Below are 22,736 nucleotides of genomic sequence, written 5' to 3' on the forward strand. Positions count from 1 at the left end.
GCTTCAGGGATTCCACGTCGTCCAGGATAATACTGGCCAGTTTCCCCCTATCCAGGTAGAACAGCCACTGGAACCGTAGGAATTGCCCCCGTTTCACAGCTCTCTTCTTCATCCACCCCTTTGGTGGTTCCGAAGGTCGAGCAGTTTGGGCCACCTGACGCGGTCGACCCTGGCTGGCTTTCAACTCCAGGGACTTCTTAGAGGCAAGGCACGTGAAACAGTCTTTCATTGCCTTATCAGCAACTATTGCTGGATCTTCTTCTCCTTCGATCACCTGCTCAAACATTCCATGGAGAATGGACAATTTTCCAGATGTTACCCGCTCAGAGATTGTCTTCCGGTAATGGGACCTCAGTCCCCCCTCCACCTCTGATCCAATGCACACAAGATGTTCCCCTTCCAATTCTAGACGTTCCTTCCGACCTTGATCTTTTCCCTTCTTCACCGGGCTCTTATGAAGGTCCCGTCTTTTATCGCTTATCTGTTTTGTTGTCTTGGTCGGACTTGTTGATGTTCTTCTGCCCCTCATACTGTTTATCCAACTTTCTCAATAGTTCTACCTCATCCTCAGTCCAGCACCGACGATGTGCCCCTCTCATTGTACCTGCCTTAGGGCGTGCAGCGGTAATCCGCTCAAGGTTTCTTGTGACTGGATGGACCAAGCGCTTTTGCTGCCCCAGGCCGATTTTTGTTTCAAATGTTTTCTCACAGACCTCTGTGGTGGCTTGACCCTGGCTGGATGCCAGGTGCACACCAAAGCCACTCTATCACTCCCCCTTCTCAGCTGGACAGGGGGGAGAAAATATAACAAAACGCTCGTGGGTCAAGATAAGGACAGTTCAATAAAGTGAAAGCAAAGGTCGCGCGCAAAAGCAAAGAAAAACAAATGATGTTATTCCCTACTTCCCATCAGCAGGCGATGTCTAGCCACTTCCTGGGAAGCAGGGCTTCAGTACGTGTAGTGGTTGCTCCGGAAGACAAAAACGCCCCCCTTCTGTCTCCCTTTACTTAGCTTTTATATCTGAGCTGACGTCATATGGTATGGAATATCTGTTTGGTTAGTTTAGGTCAGCTGTCCTGGTTATGTCCCCTCCCAAGATCTTGCCCTGCCCCAGCCTGCCATTGAGGGGGGGGGCAAAAATGTTGGAGAGACAGCCTTGATGCTGTGCCAGCACTGCTCAGCAGTAGCCAAAACACTGGTGCGTTATCAACACCTTTCTAGCTACTGATGCAGAGCACAGCGCTACGAGGGCTGCTATGGGGAGTATTAACTCCATCTCAGCCGGACCCAATACACACGGACATGATGGATTCCTGTCCGGGACCTTCACCACTGGAGTACCCTCCGTTGGGAGATCGTCACGAGGTCGCAAGACCGGAGTCGATGGCAATGGAGAGATCCTGGCTGTAGCCCCGAGAGGTGAGGACTCCTCCTCCTCTTCGTTCTCTTTCTCCACCGGAGTCGGACAGATGTTCTTGTCCCTGAGACTTAAAGAGTTAGATCCCTCATACACCTCTGGAAGTAAAGCCAGGCGGTCAGTCAAGGTGGAGGATTGCTGGCCTTCCGGACCCACCAGATCAGAGTTAACAAACTCTAATGCCCTTATTTCAAATCTTACCTCCAGCATCCCCCGTGATCTTTGGTGGAACAAGAGACCACATTGTTACGCAAGTCCAAAGGACTTGTTTGTGTGGCCACCGATACGAAAGAAATTTGCATCGACTGACCCATTTTGCCAATCCAGATAAGTAGTATAAGTCAAACAACACCCCCTCAAGTGCTGTATGATTGAGCCCAACTGTGCCCATAGGCGAGGCTTTGGGCAGCGACAAGGAATCGGTGCCAGGAATTTAGATCACCAAGTCGAATCTATTGAATGGTTGGTGAGGCCAGACGATAGGGGGGGAAGTAGCTCTAATTCCCACACTGGGGCAGAGGTTAACTTGGTTACCCCGAAGGGCATCCAGCAGGACCACGAGGAGGTGTAACCTCTGCAGCTCTGCCCAGTTAGTAACTATGATCCCGTCTTAAGAGAGTCATAGTTACTCCCGCCGTTTACCTGCACTTCACTGAATTGCTTCACTTTGACATTCAGAGCACTGGGCAGAAATCACATCGCGTCAACACCTGCCGTGGGCCTTCGCGATGCTTTGTTTTAATTAAACGGTCGTATTCCCCTGGTCCGCACCAGTTCTAAGCTGGCTGCTAGGCACCAGCTGAGGTGGGGCACTGGCCCGGGGACTCCCCCAGGGACCCTCCCCCATGGAACCGTGCGCCAACGTCGGCCACGGCCGCACGCGCGTGTGCGCGTGTGACGCGGAAACTCTCCGGCCCCCCGCCGCTGGGTGCAGACCAAAAGGGCCGGGGGGCGGCGGCGTGTGGCAATGGCGGCGGACGCCGCAGGGCCGCTGGGCGGGAGTGGTGCCAGGTAGAGGTGGGGGCGGGCGGCACCTGCCGCAGCTGGGGCGATCCACAGGAAGGGCTCGGCGTATGTCCAGAGTCACCGCCGCACGCGCACCCGGGCAGGCGGCGCGCGGCGCCTCGTCCAGCCGCGGCGCGCGCCCAGCCCCGCTTCACGCCCCAGCCCGACCGACTCAGCCCTTAGAGCCAATCCTTATCCCGAAGTTATGGATCCGGCTTGCCGACTTCCCTTACCTACATTGTTCCAACATGCCAGAGGCTGTTCACCTTGGAGACCTGCTGCGGATATGGGTACGGCCCGGCGCGAGACTTACACCCTCTCCCCTGCATTTTCACGGGCCAGCGAGAGCTCACCGGACGCCACCGGAACCGCGACGCTTTCCAAGGCGCGGGCCCCTCTCTTGGGGCGAACCCATTCCAGGGTGCCCGGCCCTTCACAAAGAAAAGAGAACTCTCCCCGGGGCTTCCGCTGGCTTCTCCGGGATCGGTTGCGTCACTGCACTCGGCACCAGGATGGACCTGTCGATGACTGGTATATAAGAGGCAGGAGAAGGGTAAGCAGCGCACCCTCTTGCAATTGTGCTTGGTATGTTTTTGGGGTAAGTGGATGTCCTGGTTTCAGCTGGGATAGAGTTAACTGTCTTCCTAGTAGCTGGTAGAGTGCTATGTTTTGAGTTCAGTATGCGAAGAATGTTGATAACACACTGATGTTTTCAGTTGTTGCTCAGTAGTGTTTAGACTATAGTCAAGGATTTTTCAGCTTCTCATGCCCAGCCAGCGAGAAAGCTGGAGGGGCACAAGAAGTTGGCACAGGACACAGCCAGGGCACCTGACCCAAACTGGCCAACAGGGTATTCCATACCATGCGACGTCCCATCTAGTATAGGAACTGGGAAGTGGGGGCAGGGAATCGCCGCTTGGGGACTGGCTGGGTGTCGGTCGGCGGGTGGTGAGCAATTGCCCTGCACACCATTTGTACATTCCAATCCTTTTATTACTACTGTTGTCATTTTATCAGTGTTATCATTATTAGTTTCTTCTTTTCTGTTCTATTAAACCGTTCTTATCTCAACCCAGGAGTTTTACTTCTTTTTCCCGATTTTCTCCCCCATCGCACTGGATGGGGGGGAGTGAGTGAGCGGCTGCGTGGTGCTTAGTTGCTGGCTGGGGTTAAACCACGACAGTCCATTTTGGTGCCCAACATGGGGCACGAAGGGTTGAGATAACGACAAACCTGACCAGAGCTTGTTAAAACAAATTTGTTCTAAGCATTCATTATATTGGTCTAATAGTCGCTGGTCATTATGTTGATTTATGTGTTCCTAGAGTTGTTGCTCTGGTTTTTAAAGTTCTGTTATGTATCACCTCGCTTGCTGTATGTAGTTCCTCTTCTGCTGCTTATCATCCGTGGGAGGTGGATTCAGGTTTTTGCTTTGATGTATTGTATAACACTGGTTTATGGTATGATAAAGTCATCGGCTGTGGGATTAATCTGGTATTTGCACTTAGCATTGTCACCTTTATACTGCGGGAGCCATCTGTGGGAAACTATTAATAATTATACCATTTACCTTTCCTCCATGGAAAACCAGTCTATGGGTGGGGTACCTTTCTTCCCCTCTCCTTTCTCCTTCAGTCCAGTTACAGTGGTGTTTGAGAATTTTGAAAAATTGGAATACTCCTGGGATGTTGGGACTAGCACGGTCCTAGCGCTACTGCTAGGAATTAGCATGCTTCTGAATGTGGTTCAGCTCTCGTTTAAGGTTAAACAACTATTTAAGAAGATCACCCAGAGATCTGCCCCAAGGCTGGACAATTATGAATGGCAGGGTGTGTGGGGTAGTATGGGCAAGTACCTAGAAAAGTGGGCTCCTCCAGTGTTTTGGAAATTCACCCCTGAACAAGTGCAGAATCCAGAAGAACTAGTAAGATATTTGGAAAAGGTATGCTGTCACCCCAGCAGCTCCAGAGAGATACAAATCACTGCAACGTGCTGGGGCCTGGCCCATGCCTATCGAGCCCTGTTTGACACCACTCAGTGCCCTCAAGGGGAAGAGAAGGTCTCTGGACCTAACAACAAAACGATGAGCACCGCGGCCACCCAAACCTCGGCAACAGGCACTGTGGCCTCTCCAGCCCCGGCAACAAGCATTGCAGGCACCCAGACCTTGGCGACAGGCACCGTGACCCCTCCAGCCCCGGCGACGAGCACTGCTGCTACCCAAACCTCAGCGACAGACACTGCGGTTATCCAAAACCCGGCGAGCGGTACTGCAACTGAACCAGCGGACCAACCTGCACCAGTATCAGTTGCCCCCGTACAGAAAAAGAAATATACAAAAAAATCAGTTCACTTAGCGAAGGATGAAGATGAACCAGGGTCATCACGGGAACCGGAGAAGAGGCAGAACCAGAGGTAATAACCCGGTCCCTATCCTTGAGTGAGCTGTGGGATTTGTGAAAAGATTTTGTCCGCCGTATAGGTGAGCATAGTATCACCTGGGTCCTCCGATGCTGGGACAATGGGGCTAATAGCTTGGAATTAGAAGGTAGGGAAGCCAAGCAGCTGGGATCGCTTGCCAGGGAAGGTGGCATTGACAAGGCAATTGGAAAAGGGACACAAGCCATCAGCCTCTGGAGGAGACTCCTGTCAAGTGTGAAGGAAAGGTACCCCTTTAAGGAAGATGTTATATGTCAATGAAGCAAGTGGACCACCATGGAAAAAGGTATCCAATATCTGAGGGAATTAGCTGTGCTAGAGACGATTCATCATGACCCGGACAACCCACAATTACCCAAAGATCCAGACGAACTCCAATGTACACGACCCATGTGGCGGAAGTTTGTACAGAGCGCACCATCGTCCTATGCCAACTCACGGGCAATAATGGCCTGGAAAGACAAAGAGGCACCGACAGTGGATGAAGTGGCTCGCCAACTCCGTCAATACGAAGAAAATCTCTCCTCCTCCCTACAAGCCTGCATTGCGGCTGTGGAGAAGCTGTCCCAGGATGTCCAACAAATCAAAGAGGATATGTCCTACTCCACACTTGTAAGGACCAATGTCTCAGCTATTAGGAGTGAGTGTTCTTCTGCCCAAGGGAGAGAATATAGAAGGTACACACCGCGAGGTGCCCTGTGGTTTTACCTATGTGATCATGGAGAGGACATGAGGAAATGGGACGGAAAACCTACCTCGGTCCTAAATGCACGGGTACGTGAGCTGCGAGGAAAAACCACCACAAAAGGGGATTCTACCAGGAAAAATGCCGCTCCAGTTTCCAAACAGAGTAGAAGGGCTGATCTTTTTTCTGATCCTCTTGAAAGGAATTCTGAGCCAATTTTATGAGAAGTGAATACTGAATACTCTGACCAGAATTAGAGGGGCCCTACCTCCAGCCAGGTGGAATAAAAGGGATAACCGGGTTGTAGGGGTCGGCGTTCGGAAGATCTTGCGATGGCACGGAAAGTTAGAGGGTTAGTCGCAGCCTTGTGATGTACCTGTAACCCCACCTCCCCTTGTTAGTATAAAAGGAATTAACTGCGCAATAAAAGGTGGAAGTTGGCGCTCACACTGTGTATGTTATCTGTCTCTTTCCCTGGTCCGGGCCGACCAGTGATCTAAGCGTGGCACCTTGATATGTAGCGAACGCTACGTAATGGTGACCCCGACGTGATCGGTTGCCAAGGTGACGATGGAACTTGCGCAAGTGATTAAGGTGTTGAAAGGGTTGGCTAATGAGGTGGGTGCCCGCGGAACGATTAGGAGGGGCCCCACGGGCGAATGCATCCAATGGGTGCTGCGCCGGGGAGGGATGAGTTCTCCCACAGAAGCCTTTAGTCCCCCAAATTGGGGAGTGGTTCGGGAGATGTTGCTTCAGTCGGCGCTCGAGGGTGAGCGCGGAGCTGCGGAACGATTACGAGCTTGGGACATGGTGGAGGGGGTAGTTACGGTAGGACAAAAGGCTACGGAGTGCATGTCGGCGGCGCGAGCTATCCTGTTTGCGGATGAAGCGCCGGTTCGAAAACACCGGGGGACAGTGCCCCCAGGGACGGTGGGACAAGATCAGACGGAGTGGGTGGTTGCGGAGCGGGGCTCGCGGAGCGGTTCCTCTCTGACTGATAGCGTGGACTCAGAGGGTGCGGCGGAGATGGGGGTTTTTCCGGTGGAGACGGTACCTGCGAGACTGGACGGGCCCTCTCTGCGGCGTGCACGGGAGGAGTTACGGCAGGATCTTCTGAAGGAGTTGCGGGAATGCCTCCTGGACTGGGTTCCAGGCGGGGATGTTAAGGGGGAATTGTACCGTCAGGTGAAGGAATGGGAGGAAAGAACGCCCTCGGAGGGGGAGCTCAGGAAGCTGAGAGAGTTAAAAACTGTAGTAGCGGGGGAACCACCCCCCGGCGAGGGAAACCAGGCGCCTTTGCCGGGAGAGCAGGCTGAGTTTCTGCCTGCCGAGCCTATGCAGGTTGAGCCTTTGCCTGCTGAGCCTTTGCCTGTGCTGGCCGAGCCGTTGCCTGTGCTGGCCGAGCCTTTGCCTGTGCTGGCCGAGCCTTTGCCTGTGGTGGCCAGGCCTACTGGGCCTGTGCTGGCTGCGCCTTTGCCTGCGGGGCCTGGCCCTGTTGAGCCTATTCTTGCTGCGCCATCAACTGCGCCATCTGCCGCTCCTGGGCCGGAACGGGTTAATCCCTCGGCTGGGCCCTTCCGAAACTGGCGCGCGGTACCAGCAGCTATAGACTCCGATTATTCTGATGAGGAGAGGATGGATAGTGCGATACGGCAGCCATCGAGAAGCGCACCACAGAGACAGGCAAGGGAGGGACAGGACGCTTTACAGAGGCATTGGAGGGGAGTAAAAAAAAAAAAAAAAAAGAAAAAAGAGGGAGAGAGGCGTTTCACTGGAAAGTCCTTGAGAACTTAAAGAATGCTGTGAGTCAGTGCGGAATCCACTTATTGATAAAGCCAGTAGCCAGTAATTGTACGTAGAACTTGCTTTGGGTAAAAAGTGTGTTAAGCATGCTTTGATTAAGCATAGGGTGAGGAGGGTATGCCTGTGTACAAACACCTGAAGGGCTACTGAAATGGGTTCCTAGTCGTATGATTCGTCCTGCCTTAACCTCGTAGTGTTTGAGTTTTCTTACAGATTGCTGTCATCCTGTCCTGGCTTGTGACACCTTGGGTATCCGGATGACATCCCTCTCAGAGTCCATCAATACGTGCCTTTATGGGATCCGACTGCCGGAGCTCGCGGCCAGCAATCTAAGTGCCTCAGACATTAAGCCTTAACATCAGCGCACCAACGATAAGCCTTATAGAGTAATAGAAGTATCTCTTTCCAAGTCTTAACTTTCAATCTACCTCTTGTGTGCATTTCTATGAAGGAGCTCTTTGCTCTGCAGGATAAATGGGACATTTATGGGTGTTTAAGATAGAGTGTTTTAAAGTAGTTGTAGAGATATATTTCTACTCATGGCAATTTATATAGTTACTTCATTGTGTGGACTTGTTCATAACAATAGAAGCCAGCTCGTCATGGGGAGGAGAGAGATGTAGGGGTCGGCGTTCGGAAGATCTCGCGATGGCACGGAAAGTTAGAGGGTTAGTCACAGCCTTGTGATGTACCTGTAACCCCACGTCCCCGTATTAGTATAAAAGGAATTAACTGCACAATAAAAGGCAGAAGTTGGCGCTCACACTGTGTGTGTTATCTGTCTCTTTCCCTGGTATGGGCCGACCAGTGATCTAAGTGTGGCACCTTGATATGTAGCGATCGCTACACCTAATCCTAACCCTAACTCTTACCCTAACCCTAACCCTAGCCCTAAACCTAACCCTAACCCTAACGCTAACCTTAGCCCAAACCCAAACCCATAACCCCTAATCGTAACCCTAACCCTAAGCCTACCCCTAACCCCTAACCCTAACCATAACCCTAAACGCTAACCCTAACCCTAGCCGTAAGTCGTACCCTAACCCTAATCCTAAACCCAACCCAAACTTAACACTAAGCCTAACCTTAGCCCTTAAAACTAACCTAATACAAACCCTAACCATAACTCCTAACCCTAACCCTAATTTAACCCTAACCCTAACTCTTACCCTAACCCTAACCCTAGACCTAATCCTAACCCTAACCCTAACCTTAGCCCTAACCCTAACCCGTAACCCCTAAACTTAACCGTAACCCTAAGCCTAACCCCTAACCCTAACTGTAAAACCTAACCCTAACCCTAGACCTAACCCTAGCCCTGAGTCGTACCCTAACCCTAACCCAACCTAAACCCTAAGCCTAACCTTAGCCCTTAAAACTAACCTAATACAAACCCTAACCGTAACTCCTGACCCTAACCCAAACCTAACCCTAACCCTAAACCTAACTCTTACCCTAACCCTAGCCCTAACCCTAACCCTAGCCCTAAACCTAACACCTACACCCTAACCCTAACCCTAAGCCTAATGCCTAACCCTATCCATAACCCTAAACCCTAACCCTAGCCCTAACCCTAGCCCTAAGCCGTACCCTAACCCTAACCCAACCTTAATGCTAAGCCTAACCTTAGCCCTTAAAACTAACCTAATACAAACCCTAACCCTAACTCCTAACCCTAACACTAACATAACCCTAAATATTACCCTAACCCTAACTCTGACCCTAACTCCTAACCCTAAATCTAACGCTAACCCTAACCCTAACCTTAGCCCTAACCCTAAACCCTAACCATAACCCTAACCCTAAGCCTAACCCCTAACCCTTAACCCTAACCATAACCCTAACCCTAGCACTAATCCTAGCCCTAAGTCGTACCCTAACCCTAGCCCTAACCCAACCTTAACCCTAAGCCTAAACTTAGCCCTTAAAACTAACCTAGTAAAAACCCTAACCCTAACTCCTAACCCTAACCCTAACCTAACCCTAACCCTCTTACCCTAAACCTAACCCTAACCTTAGCCATAACCCTAACCCTAAACCCTAACCCCTAACCGTAACCCTAACCCTAAGCCTAACCGCTAACCCCTAACCATAACCCTAAACCCTAACCTTAACCCTAGCCCTAAGTTGTACCCTAACCCGAATCCTAACCCTAACCCAACCTGAACCCTAAACCTAACCTTAACCCTTAAAACCAACCTAATACAAACCCTAACCCTAACTCCTAACCCTAACCCTAACACTCTTACCCTAAAAATAACCCTAACCCTAGCCCTAACCCTAACCTTAGCCCTAAGCCTAACCTCTAACCCCTAACCATAACCCTAACCCTAAGCCTAACCCTAACCATAACACTAAACCCTAACCCTAACCCTACCGCAAACCCTAGCCCTAAGTTGTACCCTAACCCGAATCCTAACCCTAACCCAACCTTAACCCTAAGCCTAACCTTAGCCCTTAAAACCAACCTAATACAAACCCTAACCCTAACTCCTAACCCTAACCCTAACACTAACTCTTACCCTAAAAATAACCCTAACCCTAGCCCTAACCATAACCTTAGCCCTAAGCCTAACCCCTAAGCCCTAACCGTAACCCTAACCCTAACCCTAACCCTAAACCCTAACCCTAACCCTAGCCCTAAGTCGTACCCTAACCCTAACCCTAGCCCTAACGCTAACCATAGCTCTGTCGCGTCCCAAAGTTGGAGCGACTCAGGTTCGTGGATTTCCTTTGTCAGAATTAAGGTGAAACGACACCAGGGGAGTTCAAACAACCAACATTTATTCAACCTAGCTAACTTTGTCCAGATACACATGAACTTGTTAATATGAACCTTGCAACATGTCATTAAGCCGCTGTTTGAGAGAAGAGGGAAGTATAGAAAAATGAAAGGGAAAAAGGAACATGAAATGTATCAGAAGGAGAGCCCTCCCGTTGAGTCACGAGGTTCAGAGCAGACCCCCTTGCTTTCTGGACTCCTTCTCAAAGAGGAGCTCAGGGGCGGCTAGATCCACTCCTAGTCTCAGACTTGGTCAACGGTTTATGTTTCAAAGGATGAGGTGTAGGGACTGTGGAAAAGAGAGAAGGAGAAGAGAGAGAGAGAATGAGAGAAAGGAGAAAGAAAGAGGAGAAGGGTTTCACCAGTCCTGAGTCCAGCGTTGGTCCAGCCAGCGTAGAGATCCAGTTCCGGAGGGCGCGCACTGAGGATTTGTTCTCTCCTCTTTTATAGTGTTAGTTAATGATCTTAACATGCACAGTTCCCACACCTGGGGTTCACTGGAATCGATCAGTGAGCTTTGGCGGGGGGGGGGGGGGGGTGGTGTTCATTGTGGCCTGCTGGCATGACCACTTAAAATAGAAGCACAGTCCCAGCTTCCATGGGGCCCTCTTCCTCCAGGGAGGCATAAATTGTGCTCCTTCTCCTGGTAATTGGGGCCTTGGCCCACCCTCCGTGGAGCCCTCTCCCTCCAGGAAGACATAAATCGTGCTTCTTCTCCTGGTCACTCAAGATAAGGAATTGGGCCTTGGAGCAGTGCATTCCCCCCCTCCATGGGGCCCTCTCCTCTGTCCACATTGTCCTGTTCACAAAACTCCAGCATTTTTACAGAGGTCATTTTGTCCACCAAAGCTCTTTTAGCGGATGTTTGAGACATTTGAATTTGTCAGACCGTCACAAGCTCTAACACTGACCTTAACCCTAACCCTAACCCCTAACCATAACCCTAACCCTAAGCCAAACCCCTAACCACTAACCACTAACCCTAACCCTAACACTAGCCCTAACCCTAGCCCTAAGTCGTACCCTAACCCTAATCCTAACCCTAACCCAACCTAAACCCTAAGCCTAACCTTAGCCCTTAAAACTAACCTAATACAAACCCTAACCCCAACTCCAAACACTAACCCTAACCTAACCCTAACCCTAACTCTTACCCAATCCCTAACCCTAACCCTAACCTTAGCCCTAACCCCTAACTGTAACCCTAACCCTAGAGCCTAACCCCTAACCCTAACCCTAAGTCGTACCCTAACCGTAATCCTAACCCTAACCAAACCTTAACCCTAAGCCTAAACTTAAAACCTTACAACTAACCTAATACAAAGCCTAACCCTAACTCCTAACCCTAATCCTAACCTAATCCTAATCCTAAACCTAACTCTTACAATAACCATATTCCTAACCCTAACCGTAAACCTAACCCTAAGCCTAACTCCTAACCCCTAACCCTAACCATAACCCTAACCCTAGCCCTAAGTCGTACCCTAACCCTAATCGTAACCCTAACCCAAACTTAACCCTAACCCTAACCTTAACACTTAAAACTAACCTAATACAAACACTAACCCTAAATCCTAACCCTAACCTAACCCTAACCCTAACTCTTACCCTAACCCTAATTCTAACCCTAGCCCTAACCCTAAACCTAATGCTAACACTAACCTTAGCCCTAACCCTAACCACTAACCCCTAACAGTAACCCCAACCCTAAGCCTAACAGCTAACCCTAACCATCACCCTAAACCATAACCCTAAACCCCTAACCCCAGCCCTAACCCTAGCCCTAAGTCGTACCCTAACCATAATCCTAACCCTAACCCAACCTTAACCCTAAGCCTAACCTTAGCCCTTAAAACTAACCTAATACAAACCCTAACCCTAACTCCTAACCCTAACCTAACCCTAACCCTTACCCTAACCCTAGGCCTAACCCTAACCTTAGCCCTAACCCTAACCCCTAAACCCAAAATGTAACCATAACCCTAAGCCTAACCCCTAACCCTAAAAATAACCCTAAACCCTAACCCTAGCCCTAAACCTAGCCCTAAGTCGTACCCTAACCCTAACCCTAGCCCTAACCCAACCTTAACCCTAAGCCTAACCTTAGCCCTTAAAACTAACCTAATACAAACCCTAAGCCTAACTCCTAACCCTAACCTTAACCTAACCCTAACCCTAACCTTAGCCCTAACCCTAACCCCTAAACCCAAAATGTAACCATAACCCTAAGCCTAACCCCTAACCCTAAAAATAACCCTAAACCCTAACCCTAGCCCTAAACCTAGCCCTAAGTCGTACCCTAACCCTAACCCTAGCCCTAACCCAACCTTAACCCTAAGCCTAACCTTAGCCCTTAAAACTAACCTAATACAAACCCTAAGCCTAACTCCTAACCCTAACCTTAACCTAACCCTAACCCTAACCTTAGCCCTAAGCCTAACCCCTAACCCCTAACCGTAAACATAACCCTAACCCTAACCCCTAACCACTAACCCTAAACATAACCCTAAACATTAACCCTAAGACTAATCCTAGCCCTAACCCTAGCCATAAGTCATACCCTAACCCTACTCTGACGCTAGACCAACCTTAACCCTAAGCCTATCTTAGCCCTCAAAACTAACCTAATACAAACCCTAACCCTAACTCCTAACCCTAACCCTAACTCTTACCCTAACCCTAGCCCTAACCCTAACCGTAGCCCTAACCCTAACCCCTAACGCCTAAACGTAACCCTAACCCTAAGCCTAACACCTAACCCATAACCCTAAACATAACCATAACCCTAAACCCTAACCCTAGCCCTAAGTCGTACCCTAACCCTAAACCTAACCCTAACCCAACCTTAACCCTAAGCCTAACCTTAGCCCTTAAAACCAACCTAATACAAACCCCAAACCTAACTCCTAACCCTAACCTAACCCTAAACCTAACCCTAACTCTTACCCTAACCCTAACACTAACCCTAACCTTAGCCATAACCCTAAGCCCTAAACCCTAATCGTAACCCTAACCCTAAGCCTAACCCCTAACCCTAAACCCCAAACCCTAACCATAACCTTAAACCCTAACCCTAAGCCTAGACCTAACCCTAACCCTAAGTCGTACCCTAACCCTAATCCTAACCCTAACCCAACCTTAACCCTTAGCCTAACCTTAGACCTTAAAACTAACCTAATACAAACCCTAACACTACCTCCTAAGCCTAACCTAACCCTAACCCTAACTCTTACCCTAACCCTAGCCCTAACCCTAACCTTAGCCCTAACCCTAACCCCTAACCGTAACCCTAACCCTAAGCCTAACACCTAACCCCAACCCTAGCACTAACCCTAACCCTAACCTTAGCCCTAACCCTAACCACTAACAACTAACCGTAACCCTAACCCTAAGTCTAACACCTAAACAATAACCCTAACAATAACCCTAAACCCTGAAACCTAACCCTAACCCTAGCACGAACCCTAGCCCTAAGTCGTACCCTAACCCTAATCCTAACCCTAACCCAATCTTAACCCTAAGCCTAACCTTAGCCCTTAAAACTAACCTAATACAAACCCTCACCCTAACTCCTGACCCTAACCCTAACCCTAACTCTTACCCTAACCCTAACCCCTAACCGTAACCCTAACTCCTAACCCTAACCTAACCCTAACCTTAGCTCTAAACCTAACCCCTAACCGTAACCCTAACCCTAAGCCTAACACCTATCCCCTAACCCTAAGCCTAACACCTATCCCCTAACCCTAACCTTAGCCCTAAGCCTAACCTCTAACCCCTAACCGTAACCCTAACCCTAACCACTAACCCTAAACATAACTGTAAAACCTAAGCCTAATCCTAGCCCTAACCCAACCTTAACCCTAAGCCTAAACTTAAAACCTTAAAACTAACCTAACACAAACCCTAAACCTAACTCCTAACCCTAAACCTAACGTAACCCTAACCCTCACTCTAACTCTTACCCTAATCCTAACCCAAACCCTAGCCATAACCCTAACCCTAACCTTAGCCCTAACCCAAACCCCTAACCGTAACCCTAACGCTAAACCCTAACCCTAAACCTAGCCCTAAGTCGTACCCTAACCCTAATCATAAACCTAATCCAACCTTAACCCGAAGCCTAAACTTAGCCCTTAAAACTAACCTAATACAAACCCTAACCCTAACCATAAACCTAACCCTGACCCTAACACCTAACCCCCAACCGTAACCCTAACCCTAAGCCTAACCCCTAACCCCTAGCACTAACCATAACCGTAAACCCTAACACTAACCCTAGCCCTAAGTCATACCCTAACCCTAACCCAACCTGAACCCTAAGCCTAACCTTAGCCCTTAAAACTAACCTAATACAAACCCTAACCCTAAACTCCTAACCGTAACCTAACCCTAACGCTAACCCTAACCCTAACCTTAGCCGTAACCCTAACCCTTAAACCCTAACCGTAACCCTAACCCTAACCCCTAACCCTAACCATAAAACTAAACTCTAACCCTAAACCTAACCCTAGCCCTAAGTCATACCCTAACCCTAATCCTAACCCAACCTTAACCCTAAGCCTAACCTTAGCCCTTAAAACTAACCTAATACAAACCCTAACCCTAACTCCTAAACCTAACCCTAACTCTAACCCTAACCCTAACTCTTACCCTAACCCTAACTCTTACCCTAACCCTAGCCCTAAAGCTAAACCTAACGTTAGCCCTAACCCTAACCCCTAACCATAACCCTAACCCTAACACCTAACCCTAACCATAACCCTAAACCCTAACCCTAACCCTAGCTTTAAACCTAGCCCTTAGTCGTACCCTAACCCTAATACTAACCCTAACCCAACCTTAACCCTAAGCCTAACCTTAGCCCTTAAAACTAACCTAATACAAACCCTAACCCTAACTCCTAACCCTAACCCTAACCTAACCCTAACCCTTAGCCCTAACCCTAACCCCTAAACGTAACCCTAACCATAACCCTAACCCCTAACCCCTAACCATAACCCTAAACTCTTACCCTAACACTAGCCCTAACCCTAGACCTAAGTCGTACCCTAACACTAATCCTAACCCTAACCCAACCTTAACCCTAAGCCTAACCTTAGCCCTTAAAACTAACCTAACACAAACCCTAACCCTAACTCCTAACCCTAACACTAACTGCTAACCCTAACCTTAGCCCTAACCCTAACCACAACCCTAAACCCTAATCCTAACCGTAAACCTAACCCCTAACCGTAAACCTAACCCCTAACCCTAATCCTAATGGCCTAACCCCTAACCCTAACCCCTAACGCTAACCCCTAACCCTAATCCATAACCCTAACCCTAGCCCTAGACCTGTCGTACCCTAACCCTAACCCAACCTTAACCCTAAGCCTAAACTTAAAACCTTAAAACTAACCCAATACTAAGCCTAAGCCTAACCCTAACTCTTAACTCTAACATAACCCTAACCCTCTTACCCTAACCCTAACCTTAACCCTAACCCTAACCCCTAATTGTAACCCTAACCCTAAGCCTAACCCCTAAACCCTAACGACAAACACTAACCATAACCCTAAACCCTAACCCTAAACCTAACCCTAACCCTAGCCCTAACCATAGCCCTGAGTCGTACCCTAACCTTAACCCTATCTCTTACACTAAGCCTACTCCTAACGCTAACCCTAAATTTAGCCCTATCCCTAACCCCTAACCTCTAACCGTAACCCTAACCCTAAGCCTAACCCCTAACCCTAACCCTACCCTAGCCCTAACCGTAGCGTTAACCCTAACCCTAGCCCTAACCCTAACCATAATCTTAGCCATAACCCTAACCCCTAAACACTAACCGTAAACCTAACCCTAAGCCTAACCCCTAACCATAACCATAACCCTAAACCCTAACCTTAGCCATAAGTCGTACCCTAACCCTAATCCTAACCCTAACCCAAACTTAACCCTAAGCCTAACCTTAGCCTTTAAAACTAACCTAATACAAACCCTAATCCTAACTCCTAACCCTAACCTAACCATAAACCAAACCCTAGCCCTAATCCTAACCCTAACCCCTAACCCATAACCGTAACCCTAACCCTAAGCCTAACCCCTAACCCTAACCATAACCCTAAACCCTAACCCTAAGCCTAGCCCTAAGTCGTACACTAACCCTAATCCTAAACCCAACCCAACCTTAACCCTAAGCCTAACCTTAGCCCTTAAAACTAACCTAATACAAACCCTAACCCTAACTCCTAAGCCTAACCCTAATTTAACCCTAACCCTAACTCTTACCCTAACCCTAACACTAGCCCTAATCCTAACCCTAACCCCTAAACCCTAAACGTAACCGTAACCCTAAGCCTAACCCCTAACCCTAACCGTAAAACCTAACCCTAACCCTAGACCTAACCCTAGCCCTGAGTCGTACCCTAACCCTAACCCAACCTAAACCCTAAGCCTAACCTTAGCCCTTAAAACTAACCTAATACAAACCCTAACTCCTGACCCTAACCCTAACCCTAAACCTAACTCTTACCCTAACCCTAGCCCTAACCCTAACCCTAACCTTAGCCCTAAACCTAACACCTAAACCCTAACCCTATCCATAACCCTAAACCCTAAACACTAACCTAACCCTAGCCCTAACCCTAGCCCTAAGCCGTACCCTAATGTAGCATTCGCTACATATCAAGGTGCCACGCTTAGATCACTGGTCAGCCCGGACCAGAGAAAGAGACAGATAACACACACAGTGTGAGTGCCAACTTCTACCGTTATTGCGCAGTTAATTCCTTTTATACTAATAAGGGGACGTGGGGTTACAGGTACATCACAAGGCTGCAACTAACCCTCTAACTTTCAGTGACAACGCAAGATCTTCCGAACGCCGATCCCTATAACCTAACCCTAATCCTAACCCTAACCCAACCTTAACGCTAAGCCTAACCTTAGCCCTTAAAACTAACCTAATACAAACCCTAACCCTAACTCCTAACCCTAACCTAATCCTAAACCTAATCCTAACTCTTACAATAACCCTAATCCTAACCCTAGCCCTAACCCTACCCTTAGCCCTAACCCTAACCCCTAACCGTAACCCTAACCATAAGCCTAACCCCTAACCCTAAGCCTAACCCTAAACCCTAACCCTAGCCCTAAACCTAGACCTAAATCGTACCCTAACCCTAACCCTAACACAACCTTGACCGTAACCCTAACCTTAGCCCTTAAAACTAACCTAATACAAACCCTAACCCTAACTCCGAACCCTAACTTTAAACTAACCCTAACCCTAAGTCTTACCCTAACCTTAACCCTAACTCCTAACCCTAACCCTAACGCTAAGCCTAACACTAACCTTAGCCCTAACCCTAACCCCTAACCCTAACCCCTAACCATAATGCTAACCCCTAACCATAACGCTAACCCCTAACCCTAATCCTAACCCCTAACCCTAATGGCCCTAACCATAACCATATCCCCTAACCCTAACCCCTAACCCTAATCTATAACCCTAAGCCTAACCCTAACCTGACACCCTAACCCCTAACCATAACCCTAACCCTAACCTGAAACCCTAACCCGACACCCTAACCCCTAACCCTAACCCTAACGACTAACCCTAACCTCCTTGCCTACCGCCTTCAATACCTGAATAATTGTTCCGATAGATGCCATCGTCACCGGCAGGGTCGCCCCGAAGGCTATCCTCTATCTGCCTGGCCAGGCAAAACAAACACTCTGCGCTCCTCACGCTCTGCTCCCGCGATCACGTCACGCCTGCGACCACATTGGGGTCACCACTTGCCACGCTTTCCCGTCGCGACAATCTAGGAGAAACGACGCATCGCCAGGCTCTCACCCTGGGGAGAAACGGACCAACACAGATACTGTGGATCAAGCGATTTCTCCGTTTATTTGCGGCATAACATTTTGTTATATACCATAGCCATGCGCAACCTGTCTACTGATTGGTTAATGTGTGCTGTTCCCGCGCCTAAAGCAATAGTTCGATTGGATAAGGTCTTCTGATCACGCGAATGATTCCTCCTGTCTTTGTCTTGCCTGGTGTCCTGCTTTCGGTCACGTAGGCCCATCTTGTTCAGCTTTTTGTGCCTGTTTCATCAAACTTTGTAGCAACAGTTAGCCTTCGCTGCGTCCTTGAGGCCCGCTATTTGCAGGTGTCTCTGGCTCAGATTGAACAGCCCCATTGTGTCTCTTGTTCACTATGTGTCTATTTTTCTAATTATCCCACACCCTAACCTAACCCTAACCCGACACCCTAACCCTAACCGTAACCCTAACCCCTAACCCTAATCTGACACCATAACCCTAACCCAACACCCTAACCCTAAACCCTACCCTGACACCCTAACCCTAACCCAACACCCTAACCAGACACCCTAACCCTAACCAGACACCCTAACCCGACAACCTAACCCTAACCCGACACCCTAACCCTTACCCCTAACCCTAACCCCACACCTGGCACCCTAACCCCTAACCCCTAACCCCACACCCGACACCCTAACCTGACACCCTAACCCTAACCCCTAACCCTAACCCCACACCCAACACCCTAACCCGACCCTGAAACCCTAACCCGACACCCTAACCCTAACCTGACACCCTAACCCTAACCCGACACACTAACCCGACACCCTAACTCTAACCTGACACCCTAACTCTAACCCTAACCCGACACCATAATGCTAACCCGACACGCTAACCCTAACTCTAACCCAACACCATAACCCTAACCCCTAACCCTAATGACTCTAACCATAACCCTAACCCGACACCCTAACCCTAACTCCTAACCCTAACGACCCTAAGCCTAACCCCTAACCCTACCCTAACCCGTCACCCTAACCATAACCCAACACCCTAACACTAAACCCTAAAGAGCAACCCTAACCTGACACCCTAACCCTAACCCAACAGCCTAACCCTATCACCCTAATCCTAAGCTCACACCCTAACGCAACACCCTAACCCTAGTCCAACACCCTAACCCTAGTCCAACACCCTAACTTATCACCCCAACCCCCTAACCCTAACCTGACACCCTAACCCTGTCCCTAAACCCGAACCCCTAACCCTAAACTGACAACCTAATCCTAACCCTTTGACCCCTGACCTGTGACCTTTGACCTTGACCCCATGAAATTTGACCCCGATGTCCATGAAGTTTGACACTTGGCACCGTGACCTTTGGCCCCATGACCTTTGATCCCTGAGCCCGGTGACCTTTGACATTGGCCCCATGACTCCAGTGACATTTGACTTTGACGCCTTGATGTTTGACCTTGACCCCGTGACCTTTGACCCTTGACCCCGTAACCCCAAACATGACACCCAAACCCCTAAACTGACACCGTAACCCCACACCCTAACCCTAACTAGACACCCTAACCCAAAACCCTAACCCTAAGCCGCTACCCTAACCCGACACCCTAACCGTAAACCTAAACACTAATGGCCCTAAACCTAACCCTAGCTCCTAACTCCTAATCCCTAACCCTAACCCACATCCAGCCACCAGAGGGCGCTGGCCCACCGCTCATACGGCTCTCTGGTGAGGCCCCGCCCACTTGGGCCCCGCCCCACCCTAATTAGGGTTCCTCTACAGTAGGGTTTCCAGGGACTAGAGTTCCAGGGGACTAGGGGTAGTGCAGCCTGGGGCTCTGCAGTGTTAGGGTTATGGGTGTTTAGGGTTGCGATTAGGGATCCCCGGGGTAGGGTTAGGGCAGTCTAGGGTTAGGGGTCCCTGGGGTCTAGAGTGCCTGCGAACGCAGGGACCCCAGACCCCGGGGACCCCTAACCCTAGCCCCCCCTAACCATAGCCCTGCAGAGCCCTAACCACAACCTTGGATTTGGGGGGCCTAATTGGGGGTTCCCCATTGGGGTTAGGGTGGGGTTCTATGTCTAAGAGGTCCCCTAACCATAGAGCGCTGGGGGGTGTAATGTGGGGGTACCCCCTCATTATGGTTAGAGTGGGGTTCTGGGTCCCAATGGTACCCTAACCCTACCTTGAGCTAACTAAAACTGTAGGGGTGGGGCAGGTGGCAGCTGTTACCCTAATTGATTACTATGGGGAGAGTTCCAGCTAACTCTAATTATTGCATGGGGGGGGGGGGGGGGGGGTGCCAAGTAGGGAGTGGGGCTCAGGGATGGAGTAGGTAGTGGGGACAGGGCTCCTAATTAGGGGGTGGTGGTTGGGGAAGGATTACCTACTGGGGGTGGGGCTGCTAATTAGGGGGCTGGTGCTTGGGGCAGGGCCTGCTAATCCCAGGGCAGGTGCTGGGGGGAGTCCACTAACACCGGGGGGGGTGCTTATGAAGCAGTAGGTGGGTGGGGAAGGTGTAGATAATCTATAAAAAAAATATTAAGAATATGTAAGTTTGGTGCAGCAGTAGAAATTGGGTTCCTGCCCAGCAGCAAGTGTTTTCTTCTTTGGTTTGTTTTTTTTTTTTTCCACTCTTTGCTCCCAGGGAGTCTACCACTTTCTACTGCTTTTCTCTAAAAATGTTTACTTCTAAACTTAAAATTAATTTTAAACGCAGCAGTACTGCCAAATCTAAGGTTAAGCGCAGCAGTACTGCAGCGTTGCAGTAGGAAATGGCTTCTGCCGTGGAGTAAATTTTTTACCTTCATTTTATAACTCTTTACTCCCAGAGCCTGAGCCATCTGCTACTGCTCTTCTGTTTTAAATTTAAGTTGCACAGTAGCAACCTCAAAGTTGCACAGTACAGTTTCACAATAGCAACTTCAAAGTTTCACTATACCAACTTTCAAGTTTCATAATACAGTTTCACAATATCAACTTTACATTTTTACAATACAGTTTTACAATACATTTGTACAACAGCAACTTCAAAAATTGCAATACAAAATGGCTTCCACCATAAAAGTAAATGTTTTATTTTTTTTCTTAATTACAGCTAGGGACAGTGCCATATCCTACTGCTTTTTATTATTGTTTCACATGGTATTTAAATACAAAGGTTACAGACCATGTTCCAACGCATCAGTCTTTTCCACATTCCTCGCTGCCATTGTGTCCATTGCTGCACATCCAAAAGTTTTACTGCGTGAGGTGACATTACCTCCACAATTCCTGTTCTCAAGTAGAAAACGAGTTAGCTCCGCTCCTTCTCACAGGCTGTCCGCTTCCACACCTAGGCACAAAAACAAAAATTGAGAAATATCATTACATCACAAACTACAAAGAGCACCCAAATATTTTACAGACACACCAAGGAAAAATACAGTTACACTCACGCACTTCACATGCTGGCCATCTAGTCCAACTCCCCCCACCCTTTGCCCGCAAAATCCTCAACTATCTTCCAAAGACTATCCGCTGACCAACTTAATTCCCTGCGCTAATTGGCAATTACCATGTGCCAGGGGAGCGCCATTCCCGGGAGCCTAGAAAGAAATCCCCCTGCCTGCCAAAACCCCAGCCCGAGCCTGACCCCCATCTGAACATTGGCGATGAACATCGCCTCACAGAGCAGCCGGGACTGGGGAAAACAAAAAAAAAAAAACAAACCTGACTGGGGGAAAAAAAAAAATCCCCCAGCTAGGTTTTTTTTATTCTAATTGGTTTTTTTTTTCCAATTCTAATTCCCTAGAAAACATCTCACCTGTACAAGCTGAAAGGAAAAAAACATTAAGAAGTCAAAACACATAACCCTACAAGGTTACACACACTCACAACACACTACGCATTGACATCGCATGCACACCGGCCCTCGCTCTCAACTCATCCATCCAACAGCCTGCCACCCTCAAGGGGCTGTTGCCCTGTGTCTGCAGCACCAGGGGTCTCAAAAATCACCCTGCCTGCCAAAACCCCGGCCTGAGCCGGACCCCCGTCTGAACACTGGCCATGAACATCGCCTCACAGAGCGGCCAGGACTGGGGGGAAAAAAAAAAAAAAATCCCCTGGCTGGGGATTTTTTATTCTAATTGTATTTTATTTTTTCCTAATTGCCTAGCAAACATCTCTACATCCACCCTGCAAGAGACCACTGAAAAGCTAAACCACCTAACCCCACAAAGTTACGCACATTCACAACACACCACTCATTCAGATCACACGCACACTAGCCCTCACTCTCAACTAACCCAGCCCGCTGCCAAAGGGTGTCAAGGGCCATCGCCCCTTACTCGCAGCACCCGGGGCCTCAAAAATCACCCTGCCTGCAAAACCCCCGGCCCCAACCCAACCTCCTTCCAAGCTCCCCACAAACTACCCTTCCGTTACAGCAACGCTTCAACACACACCATCTGCACCCTACACAGATTTTCAACCAGATACTTAGCTTTCATAGTGGCGCATGTCATAGTCCAACCTCCATAGCTGCCACATCACCTAAATGCGAGGTTCCTTCAAAAGCCTCGTGGCCCGTGATCACCTGCAAAACCAACACACAAAACTCTTGAATACGCACTTCACCCTCGGCATAAAAAGAAATCCTCCACAGCTCCAAACACCTGCTTCCCACCGATTCCAAAAACAAAACCCTCAATGCCTTAACCATTTCTAGAAGCTTACCACAAAGTGTCCACATGAACAATATTAACACCCACGCCCAATTACTGCCTTACTATA

The sequence above is a fragment of the Buteo buteo genome, unplaced genomic scaffold (genome assembly GCF_964188355.1).
Source record: "Buteo buteo unplaced genomic scaffold, bButBut1.hap1.1 HAP1_SCAFFOLD_68, whole genome shotgun sequence".
NCBI classification, from domain to species: Eukaryota; Metazoa; Chordata; class Aves; order Accipitriformes; family Accipitridae; genus Buteo; species Buteo buteo.